Source organism: Trachinotus anak, unplaced genomic scaffold (genome assembly GCF_046630095.1).
Source record: "Trachinotus anak isolate AG129_WGS33_773 ecotype Australia unplaced genomic scaffold, CSIRO_AGI_Tana_v1 ptg000034l, whole genome shotgun sequence".
In the NCBI taxonomy this organism is placed as follows: Eukaryota; Metazoa; Chordata; class Actinopteri; order Carangiformes; family Carangidae; genus Trachinotus; species Trachinotus anak.
Window position 1 is genome coordinate 578,647 of NW_027273885.1, and position 9,673 is coordinate 588,319.

Genomic DNA, 9,673 nt, shown 5'->3' on the forward strand with positions numbered 1-9,673 from the left:
TGTCAGCAGGTTACTATGACCCATAGTTAGGTTTTGTTGCTAGGCAACATCCAGTGGTCGTAGTAATGATGACAGGAGCAAAGGGAAAAGTGTGGTGACGTAGTTTATAGAGCGACAGAGTCCACATCAGGAGGAGGTTGGGGTGGATGGATGAATATGACCCAGGAGAGCGGTGTTCGATTCCCATGTGACGGGAGCAGTTTATGTTGTTTCTATTATCCATGACCATTCGTTGTTGTTATTGTAACCATGACAACAAAGATCATCTAATGTTGAGGAAGAACTTATTTTAACCCAAATCACCATCTTTACCTAAACCTAACCAAGCCATGACTGTTATTATAGTAACCATGGCAATTGAAGATACATTGTTCTTGGTACAGTCCATGTGTTTATTATTTGTAACCATGACAACCAAGGTCTGGTACATTGTAGCCTATTTCAAGAGACACTGGTATGAGTGGTATCAATATTAGAGGACTGGTTGGGATCTGCTCTTGATCCTTCATGTGATGGACCAGTTTGAAGGTTTCCCTCCTTTGTGAATAAGGTCTGTGTAGGTTTAGATATTTCAGACTATGTGGTTCAGGTTTTGTTGTTTTGTTAACTGTTGTTTCCAAGGTCAAGAATAATGATCCAAGAAAGAATTAAGGTGTGAACATCTTCTGTTCCCTGAGGAGCAAACATCAGCTGATGAAGACCATCTGGTCTAAAGCTAAGAAACACAAAATTCTTGTTGGCCGACAATGTCATGAAACAATTCACATGTTCTCACACATCTGACCTGCAGCTCCTTTACAGTATGTTTTTAACACTCCGCCTCCACCCTGCACAGAGAGGATGGCAGGTGAAGTCAACCCTCCATCACCAAGTGCTGGGTTGAAGCTTGTTTGTGTCTCTTGAAGCCCTGAAATCAACAGTGTAGAGGATTTCCTCTAAAGGTCACCTGCGTCCTGGGTGCCGCTGTGTCAGAATGAGGTTGATGGTTAAATTGGGACTTGGCTCAAAGCCAGTGAAGCTTTCACACAGGATATCAGCTGACTGAGGAGAACCAATAAGAAAAGGTTGAAAAATGACTGTGGTGCAGGGAGGTCTCCTGAGAGCTCATTTGGTGAGGCTGAGCTCTCCAGTGCTTCATTCCTCCAGGACCCTCTGCCTCCATCCGTCTTCTCTGATGAGCAGCATCTTCTCTTCCTGCGTCTCCCCACGATGATGTCATCACTCAACAACAATGTGAATGTCTTTGTGAGGAAAAGTGTCGCTTTCATTCACATGATGCTAAAAGAGAAGAAAGTGAAGGGAATTTATGTCACAACACAAATACTGAATCATCTATCTATCTATCTATCTATCTATCTATCTATCTATCTATCTATTCCATGCTGAATTGATGCTGTAATAGCACAACATACAAGCTGAGATTTATTTAGTTTAACGATTACTGGAGCTAAACATTCACTGCTGAATGTCCACATCATTATGGAGTAAATTTCATGAAGTTATATTAATTTACAAAGAAATCATTTAGATTTCATAGTTGTGTCTGAACATTTTTTTACTGTATGTTACATTTTTTTGCAGTAGTATACTCAGTCAGTTTTTTTTATTATCAGAACATTTAGTGTTGAATTCTTAAAGCACTGGTGAGATGTTTTAGTTTAGTTTTTGCACAGATGATTTAGTCTTATGACAAATACATTAACGGTGTGGATTTGAAGTGACTGAGAAAAACTGTCTTTATGTGTCTTTATTTCTAAGATTTCAAACATAGACTTTAGATGAGATCGTGGATGAAGAATCTTCTGCCAGTGTATGGTCCATCACATTTTTCAAAATAAAATAAAATTAATTCTGCTGACTAAGCTCTGATTAAAGTAAGTAGTCAAAAGTACAGTACGGAGTAAAAGTGATAAGTTCCCAAAAAAAATAAAAAATACTCACATTAAGCACAGTGACTCAAAAAATACATTTAAGTACGGTACTTTAGTAAATGTACTTAGTTACTGTCCACCCCTGAAGCCTGTGTATGTCTGTGACAAGCAGTTTAAGGCGTCACATAGATTTTATTTTTCTGATCAGGAAATGGAAGAATCAACCATTCAGGAAGTTCACAGGAGCTCCAGACAACATCCTACTCTCGCTCTGTTTGTCAGGTTGTGTTAAACTGTATGTTGTGTGTGAGCGGTGTCTCCTCATCGTTCCTTCTTTCAGACTCAGAAGTGGATAATGTCCCAGATCTTCATCGGCTCTCACAAACCAGCCCTGAAATATTTTAATCAGCGCCTTCCTGCAGCAGCCTTCATCAGCTGATTGCAGGGCCCGGCTGTCGGTGGCAGACCTTACCCCGTGGGCCTCCATGATGGAGCAATCACTCCTACACCCCCTCCCCTCCCCATCAGCTCTCCCCTCTCTCCCTGCATCATGGAGTGTTTACTGAGAATATTTAACTTTGAGGCATCCCAATCATCTTGTTACACTCAGTCTCCAATCAGCCTCATGTTAACACCTGACACTACCTGCCATTAACAAAGCTCAGTAATTATGAGTCCCAATCAGCCAGCACAGGAGTGAGTTTTTCAAAATCCACTGAAGCTCTGCTAAATGACGAGTGGGTACAAAACCTCATGAGGAGGTGAGGCCTGTGCTGCTCAGCTGTGAGTCTGACCAGAATCAAGACGACACTAAAGGAACAGACACATTTCATATCAGTGGACGGCGACAAAAAGTCCTGGAGAGGGTCAGGGGTCAGTGAGACATGTTGAAACAATGACACAGACGCACTTACATTAGTTTAGTGCAGTGTTTCTCAAACCTTTTTAGACCAAGGACTCAACCATTAAAGGCCCTCTGATGAAGATCAAGTGTTTCACCTTGACCTGAAACCTTGTCAGTACAGAGAGCCAGAGTTAGCATTAGCACAACCACTAACACTGTGTCAGCCACTGCCAGTTACAAGCTAACGAACAACATAAACAAATAAAAGATGCTAAATATGCTAACTGTTCTGATCCGTCTGCTAGTCTCTGATTCTGGTCTCAACAGACTCCTCATCTGAGTCTGGGTCTCTGATGTTTCTGGCCAGCTGGGGCCTTTTCTGATTGGTTTGCATGTGGGCTTCCTCCAGGGACTCCAGCTCCTCTCACAATCCAAAGACAGGTTAGATGGCAACTTTATCTTGGATGTTTGTCCCTAGAGCTGTGTCCCAAATCAAGGTCCACATATTTCAGAGGCTGCATGTGAAGTTTGCATCACAGTGACATGACTTGAATGTCCCATTTCGAAGACTCCTTCAAATGCAGCTGAGAAATGCTCCAACAGGTGGATCCTTCAGCCTATTCCAAGATTCATTGCACATCAGTAATGAAAGCAAACAACACCAACAGAGAGTCTGAGGATCACACATCTTTTCTCCTGAGGGGGTTTTAGGAGCAACAGTTGAGATCTTACTACTTTCTTAAGAGTTAAAGAAAAGACAAAACCAAGGACTTCAAAAAACCTCAAGCTACTGTGAAGAAAAGTTACATGTTGATAAGGTTGCTAAGTCACAGGAGCCGCACTTTACGATGCAGCAGTGAGGGCGGAAACAGCTGGTGAATCCTCCGTAGACCGGACCGCCTCATTTCGTTTGGCCTTCGCAGTCTATGACGACTATGAAGGGCCACACCTTTGTTGACCGTGTCCTCTGAAGGATGTGGCCCCTTAATGGGACACAGTTTATGTGTCATCCCTGTGAAAGACTGGCGACCTGTCCAGGTGTATCCTGCCCTAACTCCACAGTCAGCTGGGATTGGCTCCAGCCCTCTGTGGCCATTAGTATGGCTAATGAATGAATGAATGGATAAAACTGCCATTTATCTACAGCAGTAGTCTACAGCACTAAAACACTGTAAAGTCCAACAATGAGGCTTTCAGCTTTGATTTATAAGTTCTCCTCTATCATTTGATTCAATGTTGTGTTTCCAGTCTAACAGAATGTGAATTATACTGAAATGTTAATCATAAAGCATCAGCACCGACGGCCACAGAGGAGATCTTTACAGAGGACTGTCCATCATCCATCAGACACATCAACATTTATCAGTCCACCCATGACTCCCTGTTGACATACAGGACAACTGCCATTCATCATTGTCATGGTAACAGCCTGTAACTAGACAGCTCAGCCATCAGCGGCTGACCTCCTTTGTTCCTCTCCTAAACCACAGGCAGATAAGATTATCTCTGTCAACCTTAAATCAGCCACAGACCAGAGCCAGACTGAGGTGGAGGAACAGGAGATGTGTCCTACCTCTCTGAAGATCTGCATTTTTATTCTAAGTATGTGTGATGGGCATTTTTATCTCCGTCAGCCCTTCAACGATGAAAAGGGGCCTTTGGAAAGCCCCGTGTGAGGAGGCGGAGCCGCAGCTCTGTGGAGCCAACTGCAGGACAAACACACAAAAGCTGTGGTTTTATCTTCCAGTCCATCTCAGGATTTAAAGCTGCACTGTGATGCACAGACGCTGTGCTGAGAGCAGAGGGAGAGAAAATCTGAGCAAACTAGAAGCTGCCAAAATCATGATTATCTATAGCTCTAAACATAATCATTCCTGCCTCGTGTCACACTGAGAGGAATGAGACTGTAATTATTAATATCCCACTGCTGCTTCTGAGAGGTCAGAGGAGGAAAGAGCACGCTGAAAAGAGCTGAATTATTCCTGCAGAACCGCGTCTGTATCATAACAACAGCTGATGTTCTTGAAGAATGGATCAGTAGAGAAAAAGGGGGATGAGGTAGGAAATTAAAGAAAGGACAGCAAGAGAGAAGATGGATGGATCCACATGAGGTAACATTATTTATTTAAAGCTGTAATTAATAAGCGCCGTTTTATCACTGCCCCTCCTCCTGTGATGGCTTCAATATTTAATGTTACTCATGGAACAAAAATGGGAAAATAATGTATTTCCTATTATGGGCGACAGAGTCACTGACACAGCTTATGAAATGAGATCTGACTGGTTGGCCTGAAGATAGATGTCGGTCTGAGGGATGATACCTGTGACGACTGTGTGCTGGGTTCACTTCAGTGTCACACAGGGTTCATTCAGCCTGACGGTCGCCCAGCAACACAATCACTGCAGAAAGACCTGTAAGACACAACAGAACACAGCGGAAGACAGAGTCTAATGTCCACACTGACACATTTTAAAACTCATCTCTTCTTCTCTGTTTCAGTTTTAAACTCATCTCTTCTTCTATGTTTTAGTTTTAGACTCGTCTCTTCTTCTCTGTTTCCTCCTCCGTCCACTCTCCTCCAGAGTCTTCAGCCTCTAAAACAGAGACTTTCAGAAACGCTGCTGGACCCGTTTTAGTCTAAACCTCCAGGTTGTGTTGTAGTCTGGACGGACACAAACAGAGACCTTTGGAAACGGTGATGTAGACGCTCACGGTGGCTCCTGATTGGCTCTTATCAGCCTGGACTACCTGGACACATCAGGTGGTGTTTTGAATTATTTCACAACTCAAGTCTCCAATGTTCATTTTCGTGACAGGTCTAGATGTCACTACACTATAAAGTTTTTACAGATGATGGACACACATCAGTAAAATATGATGCAGTTCAAATCACAATGGCTGAAGGAGAAACACAGCGTCACACTGATGGGTGGTGTATTATCATTTCTGGTATCTCCAGTACAATAAAACCTCTACCAGAGTAAGAGGCCATCTTGGAAGAGAAGCCTAGAGAGTTATGAATTTATTTGTTACAGAGCATGAATGAAAAATGTATTATACAGCATCATGAATTTATAATTTACTCTGGTGATAATCCCATTAAACCAAAAAGAAATAACCCACAATGCATTTAGACGCTTTACAAACCGGGTGAAGATCACCATGCTGATGCTGCATAAAGGTGAGGGAGTTGTAGTTGTTGCCCTGAACTACTGGACCTTTAGTTCATCTGTTGGCAGGAGATTTAAAAACTGGAAAACTTAAATCATAAGATTATGTATATTCTAGATAACAGAATATAAAACTCTCTCCAGATCTTTTTAAGTGCACGTCTGATGGAGGAAGGTAGACATGTACCTGCAGGCGTTTAACTCCTTCAGTACACCTGCAGAGAGCGCAGGTCAAGGGCTGCAGGTACTCTCTTACTTATGCTCATGGCAGGAAAATAAATGATGGATAATTACTTTTGTGACAGTGTGGCAATTGAATTATCGCTGGCAAAACAACATAACAGATTTGTTATGCTCCAGCGAGCAGTGACACACCAATCACAATCAGCGGCTGGGAGGGCACACACAAATCTGCATAGGATGCAAATGCAATTCAATTACGGATCCTAACTTTTTGTTCACTAACCACATTAAAGTTAGACAACAACATTAAACAGTGAGACAAGGCTGTTGTTTGTGTTAGCTGGATGAGGATGATTGCTTGCCTGGGAATTACAACCACAGCGGGACTGTAGCTCTTTACAGAAGGTTTACGCAGCATATTCATTACAGACACCTTTTGTTTTGAACTGAGATTGAGTACTGCTGAAGAGGGGGTTCATTCTCTATTCACAACAAACCACACAGCCAGCAGATAGTCCACAGAGTCATGTGCACTGTTTGGGTTCTTGTAACAGAACAAGACCAGGTAAAACCTTGTATATGTCTGGACCAGGTTTGGTCAATGATTGAGGACGTAGTTGAAAACTGTTGTGGAACTGAACATCATCTCAGCCTATTAGCATTCATTCTAGTATCAGCTGATTTCAGATCAGGCAGCACGGTGGTGCAGTGGTTAGCACTATCACTTCACACCGGGCCTTCCTGTGAGGGTGCCCTCTGAGGTCGCTCAAGGTTCACGCAGCACAGACAGTTTTTTTTAAAGTGATGATTAGGTGACTGTCGGCTGTCAGCAGGAGGAGCTCTGCTGTAGACTGGTCCCTCTCTGGAGAGAGTTTTATATTCTGTTGTCTAAAATATACAGTTGTTGTTTATCAAGAAAACATTTTATGCAGTGACTCTCTTCTATGGACAGAAGCTAAGGTTTGTGCAAAAAGTCACTAGATTTGTCAGATTTTTGCTTTGCGTCACCAGCCGTGCCTGCCCTTACTGTTACATCACTGTCGCCTAGCAACCTTGACAGGACATAACTTTTTTATCTTTTTAATGGTTTTAAGGCCCTTGGTGTTAAGCGGTTGAACTGAGCCAAAACACAATACTTACATTTAAAAGTGTTTTCCTCAGGCTCTCTGTCAGTGTTGTTTTCTTTCATCACCAGCGCGCAATGAGTCTTGGGATAAGTTAGGCCGTGAAGGGTCCACCTGCTGGATCCTCTGCTGTCCAAGAAAAGAAGGACATATTTGAAGGAGCCTTCGAAATGGGACAGTAGTCGCGCCGCTGTGACGCCGTCAGTTTTCAGATGCAGCCTATCAGTCACTCACAGATATTCACAGCTACAGGTCAGGTCCTGCTGTTATAACAGCCTCAAACACACATTTGTAGAAGAGAAAAGGTGACAATAATAATAATAATAATAATAATAAACAAGAGAAAGCTGCATTGGGAATCATATTACACCAGTGGTACATTTTTAAAGTGGGAATAAGGCTAAATGTGATTGAATGGATCCAAATGGAAAGCACACTTGGATGAGTGTAACAGCTGTCAGGGCTCAGGCCTGAACTCTCAGACCTCTGACTGTGTCATCCTCCCTGTGCTGTGACTGCAGCATCTGCATAATGCATCCTGTGGTATTTGCCATGACTGACGCTGGTTGTGGATGAAGGAAGCGGATGTCTGCCAGTCATCCAGTGCACAGCGTGACATTTTTTCCGTCTTCAGTTGTCATGGGGACTCGCTGATGTATTCACTCTGCTGTTATTGAGGGTTTGTTTGGTGGGGCGTGACACTGCAGATCCAACCCTTGAAACCTCTCTCCATGAGTGACCGTTCCACTGTGAACTCACCACTTTCACGCCTCTTATTGTCTAATTTATCCTGCACCTGGACCAGGGCTGCTGCATGGAGCCTCGGCAGAGGAGGCTCACGTTTTATCCAGCAACAGCACACACACACACACACACACACACAGGTCATCAAAGTTGCTTGTGAAACAGAATAACACTGACACTATTAGTTTTAAAAGCCTGACCAGGGTCGGTGGCTGTCTCACGTTACGTCTGTTGCAGCACCTGTCCTTATGCAACAGTGTTTACCTGTGTCGTACCTGTGATGTAGATAAATATTAAATGACATGACAGGGAGCAGATTACGTTACAGTTATTATGTTACAGATAAAAACAACAGTAGTAATAAATATGTTTAATATTTTTTTAAACAGATAAAGCTCAGTATCGGTTAAATGAGGTGTGAAAATAATGTAGTTACAATAATATGAAGAAACAGTGGGGAAAAATGTACTGTGTGTGCATGTGTGTATGTGTGTGTGTGTGTGTGTGTCTCTGTAGTGACTCATCACCCTACAGCCATCAGTCAACAATGACATTTCCCAGCCAATCAATATCTCATCATTTGTAGTCAACACAGGACGACTCTGGGTCCTGGAAACTGTGTGTGAGCCTCAAGACACTTGAACACTACGATGTCCTACATGTTCCTGTGTGTGCAGTGGGGCTCTGCTGTGTTGTGAGAGGGACCAGTCCACAGCAGAGTGTGAGGAGCTGCATTAAACCTAAACAGTGCGAACATCGTTATCACATGCTATAACATGCTCCTCGCTGGGCTCCCTGCAGCTGATGGAAACCTCCACAGTCCCTGTCGGTGAAAGGATGTTTGTTGGCAGCTACAGCTCTACTGTCCACGACTTAAAGCATCAAAACCCCAAATATCAGTCTTCAAACCACGAGTTACTGGTTATCTGTTTATTTATTGTGTGTTGTATTCAAAGGTATATATGTGTATGTATGTATACATGAGAATATATATATATATATATATATATATATATATATATATATATATATATATATATATATGTGTGTGTGTGTGTGTGTGTGTGTGTGTGTTACACTTTGTATGAAAACTGAAGTTGACTAGAAGAAGAACCTTAGTGATGAGAGGAGGGGAATGTGCTTTGTGTGCTTATGTTTTTTAAATGATTTCTCTGGATGTTCTTTTTTTTTTATCACTAGTATTATCATTATTTAGTAATTGTCCCTGTAATTTGTTTTCACTGCCTGTTTGTGATGGAGCTGGAGGGGCTGATGTGTCAGCGTACCTGACTACTACACTTGTTTCATCATGAATCATGAATTATATCTAATTTGGTTAGGTTCAGGAGAAGAAGGTGATTTGGGTTAAAATAAGTTCTTCCTCAACAATAGACGACCTTTGTTGTCATGGTTACAATAATAACAGTGAACGGTCATGGATAATAGAAACAACATAAACTGCTGCTGTCACATGGGAATCGAACACCGCTCTCCTGTGTAGTGTTGACCCATCCAGAAGAGGCCAGAACATAATCGAAGGCTCATTTTAAGAAACTGATTAATAAGAATTGACTTGTGTGGCCACGGTCACATGTTTGACTGACTCATAGAACTGGTGTTATGTTCTCATATCACATCATGTCCGCTATTTCAGAGGTTCTCCGTTCGACATTAGCTACAGTTTAATGTGAGACTGTCAGTTCAATACTGTAAAATAAAAAAGAATCCTATTATCA